The sequence below is a fragment of the Ambystoma mexicanum genome, chromosome 1q, assembly GCF_040938575.1.
Source record: "Ambystoma mexicanum isolate Mex_15411 chromosome 1q, UKY_AmexF1_1, whole genome shotgun sequence".
NCBI lineage: Eukaryota > Metazoa > Chordata > Amphibia > Caudata > Ambystomatidae > Ambystoma > Ambystoma mexicanum.
Window position 1 is genome coordinate 778,744,950 of NC_090922.1, and position 22,400 is coordinate 778,767,349.

At 42.5% G+C, this 22,400-nt stretch overlaps 1 pseudogene; it reads right to left on the reverse strand.

Annotated features, from left to right (window-relative positions):
• LOC138558626 (small ribosomal subunit protein uS5-like) overlaps positions 1–22,400 on the reverse strand; it is a 64,990-nt pseudogene that overhangs the window by 42,379 nt on the left and 211 nt on the right.

Sequence of the window (22,400 nt, forward strand, 5' to 3'; positions counted from 1 at the left end):
TGAATGCCCTGCAGTATGATTGGCTGCTGAGTGTGTGCCAGCAGCGTGGATGAGAGAGAGGATAGTATATCTGGGGACCTCTCACCACTGGAAAAGTGTTCAGAAGGAACCATTGGCTCAGAAGCGACCATTGTATTCAGAAGGGACCTTTGGTTGAGAAGCGACCATTGTGCTCCTAAAGCAGCCAGGGAGCTGAGTCTCCACTCTACGAGTAACTGGAACTGCTGATCCTCGACGTCCAGCTGGAAGAAGAAGACTTGCTGTGGCATTTGCTTCGACCGATCTGAAGGCTGACGAGATCGTCGAGGGCTGACCCGAGAGAGGACCTGGTAAGGCGCCCTCTTCCCGTGCTCCGAGGGACCATCGAGCACCGCTCCATCTTCGCCGAAGCGCCCGGGAAGACAGACCCTCGAAAGGCTGTCGACCCGAGACGGGACCGCCGAGGAGATCGAAGTGGAGCACCCGGACATCGACGTCGTCGAAGTCCATTGCCGTCGACCAGGGTTCGCAGGTTTGTGAAACCGCTGGAGGCCCGTCGAAGTTGTGTTGCCCAGCCGTGGGAACCACTTGATGCCGTGCCGCTGACGACCGGAGCCGTCCGCTCCTTTGCCTAAGAACATTCAATCGAAGGACTCTCTCGACCGCATCGTCGACCGCTTATCCTGCCGGAGAAAGTCGAGGCCGACCAACGCGCCGAGGAGAAACCTGCCGGTGGGTTTCCCGCCACCCGACGACCTCAAAGACTCGGACGACTCGACGCCCTTGCTGGGCTTCCGTCTCTACAATCTTTGCGGTCCAGAACTATTGTCATCGAGGTGCCCCGCACACCTCCGCCTTGCAGGACGCCGACGCTCCGATGCCGACGAGCACCGCTCGGACGAAGCTGCCGCCTCTTCGACATCGTTCTACCTCGTTTGTCGATGGACGTTCGACGCCCCGTGCCTCCCGCTTGAAAAGGAAGGCATTCAAGAAGGGCCGTCGATTCCCCGTCGCCGAACAACGAGTTCCTCGACGTTTGTCGACGTCTCTTCAAGGAGCTCGACTCCACCAGGTACATTGGGGGGGTAAAAACATTATAGGAGAGAAGAAGACTTGCAGAGCAATATATGGACTGGGCTTGTGCTATATCTTTATTTACAGGTTGCCCAGGTGGGGGGATCTCCACACAGAACTGTGTCCAGTGGTAGGGGCAAGTATTCTGCCTATTGCTCCACCATCTTATTTTCTCTCCTCTCTCTATTGCTGGTTTCACTCTATTGGTCTGTGTGACATTGTACGGTATTGTTCATGCACTTCAATGAGATCTAGGGTGGTACCACTTTAGGATTGTAAATATTTGTCATTGTAGATTTTGCCAGAGTACAAAGTGAGTTATCATGATAAATGTACATAACCTTAACTATTGATTATATAAAGACTGTGTTCTAACCAATACAGAGTGTGGATATTCCTTTGTGGGGGCTTGGGGGATACACTGTACTTAAGAACCAGCCTGCATCACCTCCTGAGAAGCTAGGCCTTGATTGCTCGACCATTGCTACCGAATAGAGAATCTTGGCTGGAGTCCCCTGTGCCTTTCCTCCACCATATAGGGAGCGGAAGTACAGACACCCCCCACCGGTCGTTGAGGCCCGTCTCTCACACTACCGCCGAACTCCCCGGCGCTAATAGCACCAGATCACAAGTTCGGCGGTAATGTAATTCCCCATTCCCCATTGAGCCCATTCGGGAATGCCCCATTCCCCATTGGGTTTAATGGGGAAGATTTGCGCTTTTACTGCTGGCGGATTTCCCGCCGGGGGTAATAGCGCACATTTTTGGCGGATTTCCCCCCAGCTCAGAGCTGGGGCGAAATTCGCCGAAGTCCTGATTTGGCAGACCCTTAAATCCGGCGGTAATAGCGCTACCGCCGGATTTAAGGTTTACCGCCAAAGTCGTGATCAGGCCCCTAGTCTACTTAGGGACCGCGTTCTGTGCTCATCCACTATTACGTTATCTGATCTGCCTTCTGCTTCCTTCGGTACAGAACGTTCAATACTCCCTTTGGTTCTGTCCCTCATTTGTCTATTCAAATCCCCAATCCTGTTCCATATGCCTTCAGCCTCATGCTCATCAGCCCATGTCTGTATTCTCGGTATCCCTTGCAGCTCACTGCGGGGCTGTTGTGATCCTCTCTATTCTTCCCATCGTACTTGTGCTTCGATTGGTACCATACGTCTGTTAAATAAACAATCACTTTCATCATTCCTTTGTCTCCTACTCTTTGTTATTTCTTCTTCCCTTCTTCTCATCTCCCGTTTCGCTTCTTCCTCTCACCTTCTTTGCAACCTACATTCTTTCAATCTTTGTGTTTCTATCTCATCTCGTTTCTTCTCCTCTAGTCTGCCCTTCTCTTTCTTTTGTGCCTCATACCTTGTGTTCTTCCGTTTGCTTCTTCTCTTTTTCCTTCTCTTCTTTGTATGCTCTCTATTGTTCTTTTCCTTATTTTCGAATTACTCTCTTTCTTCATTGATGCCCTTTTCGTTTAATTTGAGTAATATGTGTCCTCCCAGCCATTCGTTCTGCACTATTGTTATTTCCTTAGCTTTGTCCTTTCCTTTGTTCTGTCTCTAAGCTTCTTCGTCTATCTCTATCTGTCTATTCCTTCATTCATCACGCTCCTTATATTCATTGCGTGTTGACATTTCTTTGCGGTCTCTGGTCTTGCTTTCTTCTTTGTTTTCCTTGCTGTTATAAGGGGGGGCTCATATGTCAGATTAACATTCTGCGCCGCTGCGATTAGCAACTTCAAAGAATAAAATCCCTGTTTTTAAGTATCTGTGCTCTTGTCTTCTGAAGGAGAAAGAGGAGTCAAGGGCATTACATCCCGCTTTTATGCTGATTAAGAATTCGCTCATTTTTGGGTGGGTTTTCCTTCTAGCTCTAAAACATTTTCCATAGCTCTAAAATGGCTAACGTTTTCTCTAACTTCTTCCCTGTATAGGAAGCATGTACATACCTTGTCGTTTGTTGCAATACTGTTCTCGATAAAGAACCTTCCTGGGGCCATGGCATATACATTTTATCAGCCGTGCCTTTGACCCACTCAGAATGATGCTTCCTAATCTTTGGTGTGCATCTCGGTAATGTCTTACATAGGTGCAGCAGGGGTGTGTGCCCCATGATGACAAGTCATTCTCAGCTGCCAATATTTACTAGTTTGTTTTGTTCTTTTATTACTTCAATCAGTTATACCACAATAATCGATTTGAGAAGGCACCATCAATCGCAGCCCATTACCAAAAACCCAAATTTGTAACCGATTTTAGAACCAATACAATAGTATCCTTTTATTCCTTCGTTTATACTTTTATTGGTTCTTGCTGTCTTGCTGTTTTTATTATTGATACTCTAAGAATCTGCTTTTATTTATTAATATCTTTTCTAATTTTTATAGTCGTTTGACGTCAATCTCTTGATATTAGAATCTGATCAACAGCTGGATTAATACTATCCTTTTATTTCTCCTAATTTAAACAAAATTAATGTTTTATAACCCCATACAAATGTACACTTTTAATTCTCTGTGATCCCCTTCCTTTATTGTTTTTAGTAAATGTATCTCATCTCAGGTTTACCCTATTTTGGAATTTGACACGCAGTCTTCATCTCGCCCTTGCCGCAGAAATCCCCATAAAATACTCCTTCTCGGAGTTTAATGTGTGTCCGCCCATCCCCTTGGAACCAGGAATCGAGGTATCTCTCTCTCTCTCTCTCTTTTAACTCCAAAAATCCTGTTTTATATGCACACTCACAATGCAGTCCCTCCCCTTTATTTGCCAAATTCGATGCTCTACTTACATGCATTGCTCAGCACGAGTTCCTCTGTATCAAGCCGTCTTATCGTTATATGTGTGTCTTTTTCTCCATTCTCCACAGGAAACTCTGTGATCTCCCGGCTAATGGTCGAAAATGTTAAGCATCCGAGAGTCTAAATCTGGGCTCAGGAGACTGGATCAGAACCATGCACACCGCTACCAAAATCTGCAGTAGCACCTGGAGTCTTCCAAGTGCCAGATGAAATTACCAATGAACGATCTCAGACCCAAATAACCGGACAGACTCAAAGAATATGGCAAAATACTACTTTATCATCAGCAGCTCAAATAAAGTAGGGATACCTGGTGAACAGACAAATTGCAGCTCACACGCTCTCTGAAATATTTCGATTATGCAAAAGCTTTATACTTCGATGTACGTCAGCTATGACATCATCCTCCGTGGCAAATAGTAAAAAACCTATTGAGTGGAGGGATTGGTTAAGGGAACATATATATCTATATAATGTTTAGGTGTTAGTAACATAATTGTCTGCTCCTTATCTGGTAGGCATGCCTCGAACTACGTCTGAATACATATCATACAGATTAATAGCAGAATAACAGCAGTGGATTGGCTTCTACAACATTGTATAGTACACTGCAACATAGGCCCTGGTGATTGGTTGGCATTTGCTCCCAACCTTGAACTTTCAGCTTGTTAGCAGCATGTGAGCAAATGAAACCCAGGTGCAAGGAACAACGTCAGACTACTACCCATTTTGTCAATTAGCCTACCATCTCTCATCAGTTAAGCCCTGAGTCAAGGCTTCTTCTTTGTAGTTGACCTGGCTGACTGTTCTCTTCTCTGGGATTTTTATGGGAGTGTAGATACATCACTATCTTCAGGTAGAGCCTAATGAAAAGGCCTTGTTTATGAGTCTTAGATCACATGTGAGGAGACCATGATGTTGTCCATTTTGACCTTTTATTTAATGCTATTTAGTTCAATTATAATGGGTGTTATTACTCCTCTTGGTCTCTGGAGACTTGGTTGTTCCATCTCAAATACTCATTCTGCATCTTTAATTAATCAATACTTGTCACTTGTAATGTTTTCTTCTTTACTTAATCTAAGAGAAATATGTCACACGTACCTATCCTCTTGGACTCCCATTGTGCCTTGCAATTATTATTTTCCAGCGCCGTTCAGCTCTGCAGCCCTGGTCCATCTGAGGTAGTTTGCTCATTCTTAACATGAGTCTGACGTTCATCTTTTTCTTCATGGCTGCTTTAATCTGCAGCAAGCCTCTATATGTCTTATCTTCCTTGCATTTCTGTTTACATACATTTATTAATCCTCTTCTCACTTATCTCCTCAATTAATATGATTTCTTCATCTCTGCATACATGTTTCTCTGATTACTTCAATGACATATACATTTGTCAGGTATTTGCATATTGTTTCAGTGCGTCCTTGTGTCTTCTCTTTATGAGGTCACTTTGCTCTGGTCTGGTCTGATTTATCGTATAGCTCTTCTATGTCCAATGGTGTATGTAAACATCCTTCCACAACATCAGTGTGAGGGTACATTCGATGTGGTTGTCTAAGTGCATAACATCTCTTGTATCTTCGATGCAGTATGGGGACGATACATGGTGTCACACACAGTGCTCTCTTGCAGCTATCCCACTGTGACAGAGGTGAGGAGGAATGCACTGGAGATGACATGTACATCTGCCTCTCTACAATGTTCTCTGTTCCATTCTTTGGCAAAACACTATATACATAACACATCATTATCATTACATTAATCCGCCCCATACAAGAACACTCATGTTGTACTTGTCTAACAATATAATAAAAGGCCAGCTGTATGTTTGTCCGTGTATGTTTATCTGGTGCAGTCATAACTTTGCCTGTTGTCACAGCTAGAGGGAGATGTTGCCTTACAATATATAGTGGTCCTACTGTGTTAATGAAAACCTGCACTTGGCCCCGTGTACACAGGCTTCTACACTAGTAATGTTATATTTGCCCTCTAACACCTGTAAACAATGTCATGCCACTACAACCAACATTGCCTTGTGGGCTACATACATTCCGCCATCCCATGTAAGAACACTTATGTTGCCTTTGGCTAAGCCACAGTAAGGTAACATGCCTTCCCCAATGTAACAAACACTCATCATGTCGGCTTCGCACTTAATGCAAGAACAATATTCCAAGCCATAGTAGGACCCAGTCATCCCCACTGTAGTACCTGTTCCCCACTCCAGTCCCATCTTCACATAATAACCCCCAAGTTGGCTTTGCTTTGCCCAAAAACATCAGTATAACATGCCATGCTCCTGTCAAAAAATGTTTATGCTCCAATGCAGCTCCCCAGCCCACAGCCTCAGAAACACACACATACACACACATCGATGCATTCACACACACACACACACACACGCATGCATGCACACAGACACACACACACACACACACACACACACACACACATACATACACACAGTCACCCACCAGTCACACACCCTTACAGTTTACCTGTCATTCACACAAGCACCCCGAATATTTACACTGCACGCGCATTCACAAGTGCAGTTGTACCCATGTACACCATTCACACTGCATTCATTCATATGCCTACACATAAAGATACCCCCTCAGATAAATACACCAACTTCCACACTCTCTCGCATGCATGCATACATTCATACCTACATGTATGCATACAATCCTCGCATAGACACAAAGAAAAAAGCATGTTTTTGTTAATGTTAATTCTTGAAAGGCGTGGGTCATGTAAAAGCGGAGCGCAGCAGTTACGCCTTTTGTGCAGGCTTTTGTCCTCTGCCTGTACGTTTGCTGCTGCCTGCAGTCATGTTAATTACGATTTTCTCACCACAGAGAGCTGTGTAGTTGCCTACTTTTGAAGTTTAAAAGTAAGCAAATACACTGCTCTCCGAGGTGAGAAATGTGACAGGTTCCTGCCGTCTGAGCCCGGGCTGGCCGTCTGAGCAGAGTGATGCCTGCTGCCTCAATGTTTAGCCCTCCCTAGCCCTAGCCTGGCACCACCCATGCAGCTAGTAATTGCAGCTGCTACTTTCACGCCATGGTCTGATCCCCTTGTCCTCATGCTGGGTCACACCATTTTGGTGGTCACTCTTGACATATGCAACCTTCATTTTGGGTGGTTCTGTGCCCCCTCTCTCATTTCCCCACTTGTCGGTGGATGCCTCTGGCACACCCAGCGCCACTTGCTAAGGCTTGTATTCCTTCTCAGCTCTTCGAGGGTCTCTGCTTCCTGCCCTGTGCGGTGCTTGCCCATCTCTCACACTCCTCTATTCTGGTGAGTCCTGAGTGTTCCAGCTTGTATTTCTACTGGTCTGCTAAACCTGACCCTGTCCAGCACGTGCTTACCGTTACTCCATTGCCAGTTATTTTTGACTACGTTCAAAGGGAGTGAGAAGATGTAACCAACTTTGTTTTTTTCTATGAACATTTCTTTTATTTATTTTTTTACATTGAAGGGGTGTTTTTCTTCGCTACATGAAGAAACTTGTTCAAAGTTCAGTGGACTTTTAATAATTTGTACCACCACCTGCTAGGCCGTGGTAAAGAGTTCAGCAAAATGTGAATGGTTTCACCTAATAATGTCAGTGTTTACCACGTGCAGTGTTCCGATAGAATACTGCAATGATTGTAGAATACTGCAGTGATTGTTTTATTTTCTATATTAGCCTAAAGATTGTTTCTTGAGTTCGAAAGCCTGAGCTAGCGCTCTAATCATATTTTTTTAAAGCTGTGGTGTAAGTGTTAGTAATGCATGTTAATGTTAAATGAATTGTAATTAATATATGGAAATGTAATATTTATTATATTTTTGCATAAAGCTTTTAATCAAACATGTATACAATAGAAAAAAAGATTGAGTTTTAGCAAACGATAAACTAAAGGAGGTTAAAGCCTTTTCTGAAGGCTTAGTAGTTACAGTGAACAATGCCATAGAAAAAGAATCTGGAATCGCGGGTTTTTGGCCGGCGAACAATGGAGTGGTTTTAAGGAGTAATTTGCCATTGAAACCAGTGGGTTTAAGATGGGTGAACCAGATTTGCCTTTTGCTGGTGTCCATCTCTTGAGGGGCATAACAGATACGTCTTTGAGATCATCAAAACAGGGACGGATACTGCAAGGGCTACAGGGGCAGTGGCACTCTGCTGCATCCTCTTTGTGCTGGGGTACAGGAAGAAATGCCTTTTCCCAAAGGTTTCAGGCATGCTCTCATCCAGCCACTTCTGTATACAAACCAGATACAAATTCACACTGCGGCTAAACATTTTTTTGCTTCCCACATTGTCCTTACAGAAGAAATAAATATTGCCGAAATGTGTATGCTCAGCAAATTGAAACAGGCATTATTTTATTAAATCCCTTCCCATCCTCTGCACCCAGACCATTTCTTTCCTCAGGTTTTGCCCCAGAGGCTTATGACACATGTTGATAGATCGTATGAGGAAGCTGAAATTTTAATCGGATAAAACAAAATATTCAGATGCACAAACAAGCTTACTCGTTTCCTAAAAAAATCAGACTAAAAGGCAATATTTATTTTATTTTATTTTTTATTTATTTATTTATTTGCTTATATTGCACTGGAGCCCAAAGGCATCAGGGCGCAGGATGAAATCGGCTTATGAAACAAGGACGGTGGCCGTCTAACAACGTTCTTCGAACAGGGATGTTTTCAGTTGTTTTTTGAACAATAATTGGTTACTAATTATGCGTAGGGTACTAGGGAGATTGTTCCACGACTGGGCCGCCTGATCGGATAGGAGCCCCCTCCTCTTACTCGCTTGCTCCTGGGGCAAATCAGCTGCATAGTGTCTATTGACAGTGTAACTCTGTGCAATTTTTGAACATTGATTCATTTCTGAATATATTGTGGTGTTTGTCCATAAAGACACGTATGGACAACGGTGAGTGTTTTAAAGCAGATTCTAGCTTTTACTGGCAACCAATGTAACTCTCTTCTGTGAATTGAGATGGGTCCATATCTGGGGATGTTTTTTATAATTCTTACTGCATCATTTTGTAAGATTTGCAACTTTTTCACACATCCCTTATTTGCAGCAACCAAAAGAACACTGCAATAGTCAATCCTTGGCATCTTGAAGGCGCGCACTAAGGTGATACAATTTATTTCCAAGACATATAGGGTTTAATCAATCTCTGTAATTGAAATGGAAAAACTTTCTGGTAAGTGTCATTTTTCCATTTCAATTACAGAAATTGATAAATTGGAACTTGTGAATAAGTCGCACCTGATGAAGGGCTAGAAGAGCCCGAAACGCGTTTTGCATTAAAAACCAACACAAATGCAATCAAATTGAAAGAAACTAAGCCACACATTTGGACTACCCTATCTGGAAAAGACAGGGAATAGGAAAGTGTGGACTAACTATGTAAATTTGAGTGACTAATTCCACCATCGCATTTTGCATGCATGTGTAAAAAATCATACTGGGAAAGTTGAATCCCTTGAAAGTAATGTTTATTTATGTAAGTAATGAAGTTATGTACACAAGAATTTGCAATGCTTAATTAATTGCGAGTAAGATATAAATTCCGTTTTGGTAATTCACTTTACTTTTGAAACATTAAAAAACTAATACAAAAAGTCCTGAACATTGACTAATACTTCAAAATTGAAAGTAAGTCTTAATTTGCATGGTTACATGCACAAGAGTGTGCACGGAGAATAGGTCACTCTGGTGTAGAGTGACCCTGTTTATTTTTAGGATCCAAAGATCAAAAACTCTGTTTTATTTCACTTAAGGCACATATGATTGGATGTCATCCAGCTTTGTATTGTGCCATATATAAGGGAGATTCTCTCCCCATCGTTTTCATAATCTCGACTCAATGCTTGATAAACTGTGTATCATCAGCATAATTACTGAATCAATCTGCCAATTTGTCTAGGAGGTCACAAAAAGGCCTACAAAAGATGTTAAATAAAGTGGGGGAGATGTGTTGCGCCTTGGGGGACCCCACACTCTAATGATTCCAATCCACAGTAAGCATTTCCCCAGATGACTCTTGACTGCCTGTCACTCAGGAATGACGCACTACATCTTCAGAGCAGTTACCTAGGTTTTTTAATCTTTGGAGTAGCTTGTCATGATCCACAAGATCGAAGGCTGCTGAAAGAGCTAACAGCATCAGCAGCCCTGATTGACTTACATCCATGATTTCAAGCATTTCAGTCTGTAGATCCAGCAAAGCACTCTCTGTGCCATGGAATGATCTGAAGCCTGATTGTTTTGGTTGTAGCAAATCGTCATGTTGCAAATGCTGCTGTAGTTGCATGGAGCCGCTTTATCAGTAATTTTCAAAAGAAAAGGTACTTTCCTTTTTTCGGTCTATAGTTAGTTTAAAGTTTGTGATCCAATCCTACTTTTCTTATCAATGGAGTGACATCACCTTTTTTTTTTTAGTATATCGTGTACTCCATTACTCAGGAATGTGGCATTAACAAAACGAACCAGGAATGGAGTAAAGAGCTCTCTATTGTCCAGTATGATTTTGGAAGGGTGACTTTCCCCAAAACATGTGCTAGGTCTTTTCTTCAAAATGTTCTTCATAATTTATTTGGACACTGGTTTAAGTGAAAAAGGCCCATTGGCCTGCTGGACTGTTTCCTCCCTCTACTGAGAATCGCCACTATAATGTGGGGTTTCCATATTCTTCCTGTCCTGATGATATCAGGTACTTTATGATGTTATCTTTTGATCTTCTCCCGAAGGGATTACTGAACGGCTTCACAGTCTGTTGTTTAGGGAATAAATTGATCTAATTGGGCCCTGGGTTTCTCGAAAATCTCTAAACATTTCAAAGAGCTTTTTAGAATCATTGTTATAATGTACAATCTGGTTGTCGTAAACAAATATTTTAGTAAGTATAATTTCATGACAGTATAGTTTATCAAGTGACTTCCAGATGTTTTTATTCTTTTGTGTCCGTTCTTTTTCCTACACTCTCTCCGCCCTTCTTTTTTCTTGTTTGCCAGCAACAAGGGCTGGGGTGAACCATTTCTGGTTATTGGTATTTTCCCTGATAATTTTTGATTAAGAGGAGCCACCCGATCCAGCAGATTAGTAAAGGTTTCCTAATATGTTGCAGCCAATATATGAAGCGAATCATGTGCTGATGTATTGTTCATTAACACGACCATGCAGTCCCTTAGGTCACTGTAAAGCAGCTTGTTATATTTCCCACTTGTAACTTGTGTTAGGACATTCCTCTTTTTTATCAGGGGTAGAGGTATTGTCATGTAGAATGTGGTCAAGAAATGGTCCGACCAGATACTTGGCTGGATGTCTAGGGCACTTAGCACTAGATCTGTTTTTACAACACAATCCAAGGCATTACCCATATTATGAATGGGTCCTTTATTACATATTTGATATGTATGATTCTTGAACAGCTGTTCCAGCTCGATGGCTTCAGAGTCCAATGGGATCCCACACCACTGGTTAAAATCTCTCTATACTATGATGGAGCAATTAGGTTTGTTCAACATAGCCAGGATAGCTGAGCTGTCCTCAGAGAACTCTGGCGTTTCTCGTGGCAGTTGATATATTAGCATAATGTTCAAGCAGTTATTAGGAGTAGGGTTAGCCTGTAATATCATTACTTCGCAGCCCCACAAACAATATGTGTCCTAAACAAGTTGAACTCCTGTTTAGCCAATATGGCACCCCTGCCCCCTTACCGTACTCTCAGTGTTCAAAGAATGTATAACCTTCCAGTGTGGATAAAAACAATATTAGGGCTTCTTGAGTCTTTCATCCAGGTTTCTGTAAAACACACAGTGTCAACCTTACTATCTATTATATAATCCTGTATCTCTATGCCATGTTTGTCCAGCGACTGAGTATTGAGTAGGGACATTTTAATAGTGTCAGTTTGATTTTCTTTGTGAGAATTTTTTGCATATGCCATGCGCTTAAAGGCTCCTGTTACCGGTATGTCTTTAGTATTAAGAATATCCGGTAGTGCGGGAGCTGTCTCTATGGACTCCATATAAGTACGTTTTTGTGTATCTGTAATACTAGGACATGTCTGTAGTAGCTTACGTTGAAATATTACATCTGAGCCACATGGGGATAAAGTTGCGTCTTGCACTATCTCTGGGGTTTATCATAGTAAACATTCCATGCTATATAGTAGACTATATAAAGGTGTATCAGAAGTTGCACAGGCTGCTGTAGATTGGGTGAGGGTGCACTCACCAAGAAGTCATTGGGCAAATTGTGCCCTGTTTCCCAAAGGAAATCTGCAAAGCAGCTGCGTGTAGAAATGTGCACACTTTTAGGAAACACAATTGCCTGAACTGGGCAGTTCAGTTCCATGCACCAGTCTGGAAGGCAGTGCTGTAGAATATTAGATTAAGGAGGCCTCCTACCACCATCAAGGTAAAACAGCTAAATGTTATATGCATTTACCTGGTGTGCATTCTTATTGATTCCTTTAATGCTTGGTAATCCATATTTACACGTGAGACAGAATATTGAAGAAGAAGATACCTAGCTGTAAGTGTATCTCGGGTAGTGGCGTCTTTTACAGGTTAGCGTTCACCTGTCTTCCTCCTCAGGAGGATATATCGTTCTGTTTTTTTCCACTGAAAGGCACTCAAGACAACCTTAAGTAGAAACTCTGGTCTTAGCAGTGCAGTACTGATTGTTTGGGGTTGGGCTGCCTTAGCGGTGAATTGGCTCTCGGAGTGGAATTGCATGCAAGAAGAGAACATTTTCCAAATACATATTGCATTTGTAAGGGATTTAGTGTCAATATGGCATAAGAAGAGGCAATACTGGGTGAAGTGAATGTACCCCTTACCCTAGCCTTGTCTGAGACTGGAAATGGTGAAACTGGAGCATGCAGATAGCTACTGAAGTCAAGTCCGAAGGTGAATGAATATTATCAATTCAATGGTGAATACTAAGAGGAGAAGAAAGTAGAGTTGAGGGGGGCGTTGCCTTGTCTTACCAGTGCAGGCAGCCTGTGGGGTCGGTCCTGATATGGACTTGAGAAATAACTTAGGGACAGATACCGTCTACAAAATGGAAAAGAACAGAAAGAAAGGTGAAACTGAATCAAATGGGAGAAAAAAAGGGGGACAATAGTGCATGCTACAGTAAGCTTTAAGAAGGCATCTTGCTGGGTCTATTTACATGAAGCTGAGCACAGCTGGTGGGTATCAGCATGTGCAAATTGCGGTTTTTAGAGCAAATTATATATTCTATATACAAAGAAACAAGAAGTAACAGGAGTAACAGGTAGGCGTGGGTTATCAGTTATCTCAAATTGTATTAGATAGACTCTTCTCTGACACCTTACCAGAATATTGCTCCAAAGACAAAACTGTGAAGCTGGAAAGATTTGGCAATGGGACCTTTTAGTATTTTTTAGGAATTCAAAACCCGAGATGCCCGCAAGGAACAAAAGGAGTAGGTAAAAATCTGAAAAATATCCACCATGTAATGGGGATCAAAGGTGCAGGAGTTACCTGGAGCCGGGGAGCCCGGAGCTTGGTGGCGTCAGACGCAGGTCGAGAAAGTCTTCTGCATTCCAAAGTTGGAATGTTGCGCCAGGATAATTATGATTACGGTCAGAGGAGTGACAAGATCACATGATCCATGTCATGCTCAAAATCAGGACATCAGTACATCGAATGCTATCGAGACTGTTAGTTTAGATATATACTATCATGGTAGCCATAATGGGATGATATGTATAAGGAACCTTGATAGGTGAAGATGATTTCTTACTGTTGTCTGAAGATTGGAGGAGCATTCAAATATGTGATGACACCAATGTTTGAAAATCAAGGGCATCTCTTGCTGTGTTAGCAAAGCATGATGATGAACATATACAACCACATAATATATAAAATTACATAAAAAGGATACATCTTGATAAAAGCAAGAGGAACACACATGATTGTTTTTCTTTCTTTTTTGTATATTCTAGTTTGGCTTTAGAAGAGGTGTGGGAACGGATGTTGGTGGTTTTCTTTTGAATGTTATGCAGGCAAAGGCGTTGAGTAAGGACTCGGCACCCTCATCTATATAGCCTCCATCGATTTATTGATGGTGTTTGATAAGGTGGATAGGTCAGTGCTTTGGGGAAATTTAAATCGATTAGGGATGCCTTTGGATCCCCTTTCCATATTAGTGCATCTATATGAGGGGTCAAAGCTGCAGGTTAGGCTGAACAATCTGGGCTGCTTATCCTCTTTGATTAATGCCTCGAACGGCCTCTGACAAGGGTGCGTATTTGCACCTACCATCTTTAACCTTTATGTTTCTGATGCCAAAGCTAAACTAGAAGAAACTGCATTCGTCCCTCCAACCGTGGAAGGAGTTAAAATATGTTGGACTGCATATGCGGATGACTTTTTGTTCTTTGACCACACCTCAATTGGTCTTCAGTGTTTACTGAGTAAATTTAGAGACTATACTGTGGCCAACTTTCTCACCATAAATGAAAAAAAGACAGTAATCATACGGTTGCATCCTAGACCTTACATCAAACAGTTCTCGTGGTTCTTGAATCACATAAAGTTAATGGTGCATCCATGTTTGAGATACTTGGGCTACCCCATTTATGGGGGTTATCAGAAATCCCACTACAGGGACTATTTGGAGATGAAAGTAGCGCCTCTGATTGTACAAGTAATAATAATCAACAGTAAATTTGGTACGTTTTCTTTTGTCCCTACTCTTCGCTATTATAAATTGAAGACTCTACCTCAATTGTGCTATGGTCTTGAGCTGTTACCAAAATGAATGTTTGCTGAATTTCCCAAATTTGAAGCTTGTCTGCTTAGGGCATCCGTCAAGTCTTTACCCAACTGTGTACCGGTGGAAGTGATCCAGTATGAACTGGGCCTCACTTCTATTGTCAACGTGATCATATGGGGAAAGATGATGCTATTTAGGAAATTAATAACTTCTCTCAAGGACACTCTGTATGATCTTTTGGTCTTGGGCTTCCGTTTTGATACCACTGCATCTGACTATCTGTTAAAACTGAAATCTGATTGCTTAGAATACTTGAACCACTTGGACATTTCCTTGGGTCTTCTAATATTTAATCTACAAAAAGTGAGAAAAAAAATGTGAATGATGGGATTGGATTGTCACTACAAAAAATGTAGTTGCAACACGTCTATATAAACATCTTCTGTGCCACTTTAAACAACTGGGCACACTTGAATCCTTCTTAATTTGGTTTCCAGATAAGGGCGTTTGACAGAAATGTATGCGCTTTAAATTTAATGTGGTTCCAACTCGTGAAATTTTACATGCACAAAATGTGGGGGCTGAGTACCCGCTAACATGTGGATTTTGTAACACACCAGATGTAATTGAAAATCTAGAACATCTAATGATGGACTGTGTTACACTTAGGAATGCACGGATTCAGCACTTTGGGAAATTTGTTACTGCTATTGGATTTGTTAACCTGGACCAATATGGTTTATATAATCATTTCAAACATTGATCATCATATTCCACTCTCTTTCACACGCTCCTACGAGGAAAATTCTACTACATTTTATTAGACTCTCCATGCCTGATAATAAATTAACAAAATTGATCTATTAAAAAGCAACATGCGTATATTATCAAACAAAGGCATCCTTTAAAAATCTACCTACATCTTTATTTATTTATTTATTTATTTATTTATTCAGATTTATTTAAAGCGCACGTCAGCCCGGGGGCATCGTGGCGCTGTTACATGAGGACATACATAATCTGGTTACCGTGGAAGGAAGATGGTTACAAAGCAGTTTTCATTACAAGGCATATTTCGTAACAGACGTATGCGAGCTGGTGTGGGTGAAGGACGGATGGAGTTAGTTGAATAGAGTGGTTTTGAGAGATTTGCGAAAGGAGTACAAAGAAGGTTCTGCTCTGAGTGAGTTAGGGAGGGCATTCCAGAGCTTAGGAGCTATGTGTGGGAAGCCTATGCCGCCGGCTTTGGCTCTTTTTACAGTGGGTACTCGGAGTTGGTTGGCGTGATGGCTTCTTCTGGGACGGATGGAAGAGTTCTTAGTTATAGTTTCAGATAGGTAGGGGGGTGCTGTGTGATTGATGCACTTGTGTGTGAGAGTGAGGATTTTAAAGTTGATTCTTTCCTTGACTGGGAGCCAGTGGACAAGTCTTCTGGCCTGTGAAATATGGTCAGTTTTGGGGATGTGTAGTGTAGCGCGGAGGGCATTGTTTTGCACTATTTGGAGCCTGCTTAGGTTTTTAGACGATGTGCCTGCCAGGAGGGCGTTGCAGTAGTCCAATCTGGCTCCTATAGTAGCTCTAGCTATGGAGAGGCAGTTAGGCGTGGTGAGGTAAGGTTTGATGGCGTAAATGTGTTTGGTGGTCAGAGCAGACGCTGAGGCGATGGCGCTGGTTTGTCTAGTCATTGAGAGTGTGGCGTCAATGTAGACTCCTAAGGTCTTGACGGCAGAGGAGACAGGTATGCTAATACTGTCGATGATCATGTGAGAATAGTTGGGGCTGAGTTTGGTTAGTGTTTCGTTGGGGGCTAGGATGATGATTTCGGTTTTGTCTCCGTTTAGGCAGAGACCATTGATAGCCATCCAGGTTTGGATAGTCGAGTAGATTTTGAAGAGGGCTTCTGAGTCTAGGTCGTAGTCTCCGGAGAGGGGGAGGAGAACTTGCGTGTCATCTGCGTAGTTTGTGTACGCTATGTTGAGGGAGTCCAGTAAGTCAAAGAGGGGTTTGGTGAATAGATTGTAAAGGGTCGGTGCAGTGCAGGACCCTTGTGGGACTCCACAATTTATAGTGGTGGGGGGGGCGCTGTCCTGGTCGGAGTACACTTTCATGGCCCTACCTTCAAGGAAGGATGTGATCCAGGTGGTAGCCTTGTGAGAGAAGTGTGCAGCATTGAAGAGGTGAGATGTGAGAATGCTGTGGTCGACCAGGTCAAATGCTGCAGAGAGGTCGAGCAGGAGGAGGAGAGCAGGTTTGCCTGTGTCCATTATTTTGGTAATTTGATTTTTTAAATCTAGAAGGGCAGTTTCAGTCCCATGGCCTTTGCGGAAGCCTGATTGTCTTTTGCCTAGGATGGTGTTGGTTTCCAGGTAGTGTTTGATTTGATTGTGTGCGGCTTTGTCTAGGATTTTTAGGAGAAAGGGGACGGTGGTGATGGGGCGATAGTTGTTAGGGGAGGAAGGATCGAGAGAGGGTTTTTTTAGGAGCGGGCGGACCCAGGCTTCTTTTAGGCATTGTGGTACAGTTCCAGATGCGAAGGAGGCATTGATGAAAGCTGTAATGATGGGGGTGAGGGATTCTGAGCACTCTTTGATTAATGAGGGTGGGCAGATATCCCCTTTGCAGGTGGAAGGTTTGATCTTTTTGAGGAGGTCCTTGACTTCCGTCTCTGAGACTTCTCTAAAAGCAAAAAGGGGTGTTTGTGAGAGAGAGTTGTTGGTGGAAGGTGTGGGCGAGCAGATAGGGGTGTTGAGAGCTTTGCGTTGTGAGGCTATTTTGTCTTGGAGAGTTTTAACTTTGTTGAGGAGGGCAGCCTGGATGCCTGTGCACCAGGCTTCATCCTTGATGATTTCAACTGGGCCGGGGGCAGGTGTGGTGAGTTCTTTGAATATGGAGAATATTTCTCTTGATTTGGAGCTGGCATTTGTAATTCTCTGATTGTAGGATTCGGATTTGGCGTGGAATATGGCTTTTTTGTAGGTCAAAGAGATCTCTTTAAAATCTTTAAGCGAGGATTGATTAGGCGCTGCTTGCCATCTGGATAGGGCTTTGCGTTTCTTGGTGCGAAGGTCAGATAGTTCTTCAGTGAACCAGGAGTTGCAGTGCATTGATTTTTTCCCTTTTTTTTCTTCTAGAGGGGCAATGAGATCGATGGCTTGAGTGAGCGTGCTGGAGTAGATGTTGGCTAGAGAGGTAGGGTCATGGATGAAAGGAGGCTTGAGTTCAGGGATATCGAGGAGAGGGGCGAGGTTGGAGGCAGTGAGTTTTTTAGAGCTTCTTACTTTAGCGGGTGGGGCATGAGTTAAGGCTTTATGAGTGGGCGTGGTAGGAATGGAGAATTGAATGAGGTAATGGTCTGTCCATGGGAGGGCCGAGATGGAGGTAATTGCAGATGAGCAGTTGTGATCAGCTAGCCAGTCAATGGATCTGCCTTTGTTATGAGTGGGGGCAGTAATTTTGTGTTCGAACCCCATGTTTGATAGTTCTTTGGCTAAATTTGCGGCTGCTTTGTCCTTTGGGTCAGTTAAACCAAGGTTAATGTCTCCTAGAAGGATGCTTTTGGTGGTGCTTTTGAGGTTGTTGCCTATGTTTTGGAGGAGTTGCTTTTGGTAGTCGAAGGGTGATCCTGGTGGTCTGTAGGTGATAAAGAAGTTTATGGTGCAGTTAGGTGAGAGGGCTAGTTTAGCAGTGAGGAGATCAGCGTTGTTGTCCCATTGTTGATTACACATTCTTATGGAGAGGGTGTCTTTAAAGATGAGGGCGACGCCGCCACCACCTTTGGAGTTTTTACGGTCCTGTCTGAGAATGGGTCAGACACACTTTAGTTCCACTTATCATGATTCTCCACCATTCTTCAGAAGTAAGAGACCGGTGTTGGCTTACAAAAATCCACATAAGTATAAAATCCCTATGTATAAACTTTGCTTCTCTGCCAGCTCCTGACAGACAAGGAGAACATGTTTTATTGTTTCGAGCTCTTAGGTGGGTTTACAAAATCTATACCCACTCAAGCTCTTCTCTAATTAAAATCGGCCCCCATTACATCCCCTGTTGGTAACAAGTTAAAGCGCCCACGCATGAATACTTTACAGAGCATCCAATTTGTGAATTTCTGTAAATAGTTCAGGAGGGAATTTAAGGCCTTCACTTTGCCCCTAAAATGACCATATAACTTATAAATTCCACATTGCTCCAGTGTTCGAATCCAGTCAAATCTCCAAAGCTTTTCCTTGCCTTTCATCGGGTTCCCCAATAAGAAACCTAATGCAATATCCGCTTCTACTAATATGGCCACACATTCTGATTGCCAAAAAGTGAGGATAGAATCTTTATTCCCACCCAATGCTGTATTCAAAATTTGGAAAGCCGAAACATCTGATGCTATTAAACATGTTCTCAATAACATAAAGTGCTTCCACTGTGCTATAACTTTTGGGGACAACAAACCAAACTTGAAATGGATAATCTGGATCGGGATGACTTGAGTAACCCCTAAAATCTTTTTCCAAAAATGTCCCTCTATGGAATTCCTTAAGGCTACTAGAATACCCAATAATGTCTCTGCCCTGTACATGATAGTGGCAACCACTTTCTTCTTAAAAATATTTCAAAATTGGCCAGAAATATATCGTCGAAAATGGCAATGAAGAGCCGAACCACTGTACTGTTTAACCTAGCAGTGTTTGCTAGGTCCTTCATTGTATTACCTATCATTGAGCCTAGATACCGATAAGTACTTGATCTGGTTACCTCAGAGCCCTCAATGTGCAGCTTAAATTTCTCTTCTGGCATCCTCTCTGGGAGCCGAAAACCAGAATATTCGATTGTGCAACCAATTTATTTTTAGCCACTTATGATTTAAGAGCATTCAGCTGCCTCTGGAGCCCCACCGGAATCCGGCCCATGAGTACCAAATTATCAGCATAAAGTAATCACTGGACCGGACTCCCATCTCCCCGAGGAAGAAATGCATAAACCTTCCTCAGGGATTCCCCCAAATCCCAAATAAACAAGTTGAAAAGAGACAGTGCAAGTGTGCAGCCCTGCTTAAGGCCCCTCGCTGTCTCCAGCCTTTTTGAGAGCTTCCATTGCTGTGCCAGCCTATCTCTCATCGATGTCTTGCTATACAACTCAGCAATAATGTCAAGGAGATATCCCGGGCAGTCCCATTCTCTTTATGTAGACTGCAGTAGGGCCCTATCAACGCTATCAAACACCAGAGCGAAATACATTTTCCTTTGAATTTATTTTTCCTCTCCAGACTTACATCCTTTTTTAGTTTAGACCCATCACCACTCTGCTCATCATTTGGTTTGGATATATTCAAGGGTATTTCATCCTCACAGCCATCTTCTTCCAGTGTCTCCACTGTTCAAGAGGAGAATGAGTCATGACACCAGTATGCATAATAGAAACATCTTTGCAACATTATTCATTACTTAAAATCAATATGTTCCATAAAACTGAATCAAAGCATTCACTTTGTCCCAAAGGTTCCCAAAGAAATGCAGACATGGCTGATTTGTGTGGCTTATGAAGCTGATTGAATTATTTCTACATCTAAAGTATCAAGCAGTGAATAATTATTAGGTAGCTGAGTAAGTAATCATGATGTATTATGTACATCTTGTGCAAGCTGCCGTAGTAACGATTTGGTTGATTTCTCAAACAAACTGTGGTTATATTAAGTGACTGTTTAGGGCTGCTTGACATCTAAGGTGCCTTAACAAGAGCCTTAATTACTTGTTGTCCAACGTTCTAAATGCTTGGTAGTACTTGAATGGTGATTTGACTCTTTTGAACACATTCAACTTCCTTGTCAGTAGAAAACCATGCACTTGTGGTCCATGTATGTCTACATCTATGAGCTTTGCCACGTTTGCCATTAAGCACCAACATCCTTGTTGTTATTATGACATTGTTGACACGCCTCCTCTAGCTCATCAGATGTACTGCGTTCAGTTTCCTCTTCTTCATTTCTTCATCCTTCAGGGTCCTCAACCTCATGGTTAGTAGGAAGTGAAGGCACGGAAGTTGTTCAGCATTTCGTATATTCCGGTCATCAGCCACCATTTTAATCAAACAATCTATGGAAACAGGTCTATTGCTACCAATGTTGTGCTGCGAATTACAAAGATGGTCTTTCTGTTAAAGATAGTGCAACACATGGTCAGGGTTAATCGATATACTTTTTGGCGCTCAATTCTCACTGAAAAGCATCCTAGCGCTAAGCGAAACAAAATGAGCAGGGATCCGCAACGGGTCAGATGGGCAAGAGCCATTTTTGTACTGCACACTGAAATGACAGGTATGGTGGATAGACACGGTATGTTCCAAGAGGAAAGGCTGTGCACATGAAAAGGTACCCTGATCTTGTGATGTAGACAGAACAGGGAAATGTCATCATCAGACTGTGTTTAGTGGATCGAGTAGTATTCGGGCGCTGACAGGGTCACAATTTGTCCTGCCGCAATAGGGATCCTTGGCCATATTAAGCACAGCTACAATTACAAATAGAACTTCTGAACTCACTATTATCCCTACATTTAACACAGGGCTGGCATTTGCACAACTACCAAATGCCCAATGTCTTGGATAAATCGTGATGTAAAAATACTCCTCAAAGCCGCCCAGGCACCGTAGCATTTAGTCTAGCAGTTGAAATGCAATGGACTCATCAAAAGCTGGTATGGATATGTCGACTCAATACAACTGTAAAATTATCCCACAGCGTTCAGCTTTAATGCAACACAATTCTGTAGCAATAGTAAATGGGTTTCTCTGCTTACGAATCTGCACAAATGTGGCTTTGGTCTGGCATTCAGAGGTTTGAAGGCCATTCATTAAAATTAATGGCGATCAGAATAGTGAATAGACTGAACTTTTCAGAGGTGAACATGCCCTCTGTCAACTATACTTTTCAACCTTATTATTGGAACACTAGCCTTGGCCTTGGGTAGCAAGAGCACATAAAATAGAACATCATAACTGGAGATCAAGAATAGAAAACACTCGCATATGATGACATTTTATCTGGGAGATCGCAAAACCGAAAATGTCATAGAGTAAGCAATAAAGGAATATAGCAAGCTGTGCAGATAGCGTGCACAGGGACAAAGCTAAATTGATGTTGTTGACATCCCATCAATTCAAAAGCCACGTCAGTGATTGGCAATGTGCGTGCACCACCTGCGTTACCTTGGAATTAAAATCACAAAACACATTTCATCTATGCCCTCTGCTAATCCCAATCCTTTGCAAACAATCATCAATATTTGTATTTCTCTTTATTTACACAATCAGGATGTTATTTTAAACAGAAATGGCATACATCGGCAAAAGTATCAGATGATGGAGGAAGTTGTGGGGTGAGGGTCTCCTCGCGATATGCACTATGCGCTGGTTAGGGTGTGAGTGAGCCAAGTAAAGGTTAGATTCAATGAGAAACATAGACCAGGCACATTAACTAAGGGACAAGGAGTAGGAATTTGAAGAGGGAGCGAGTTTGCATGGCGAGCCATTCAACATGGTGTCACTAATTGGAGGTGGGAGAGGTTCTAGGTCAGTTATAGAGTATACTAGTGGTGAAGTTGGTGACTTTATCTAGAGGAAAAATGCATCAACAGCTTGCCATTATAGTAGATCATACAAATAATTTAGTAAGGTGTATCAGCATAGACAATAAGGAAGAAAGGCAGGTTAAGGTTAAGCAATGGCAGAATTCTTTCTTTGGATATAGATACACAATTCTGTGTGAGGATCCCTCCACCTGAGCAACCTGTACTAAAATAA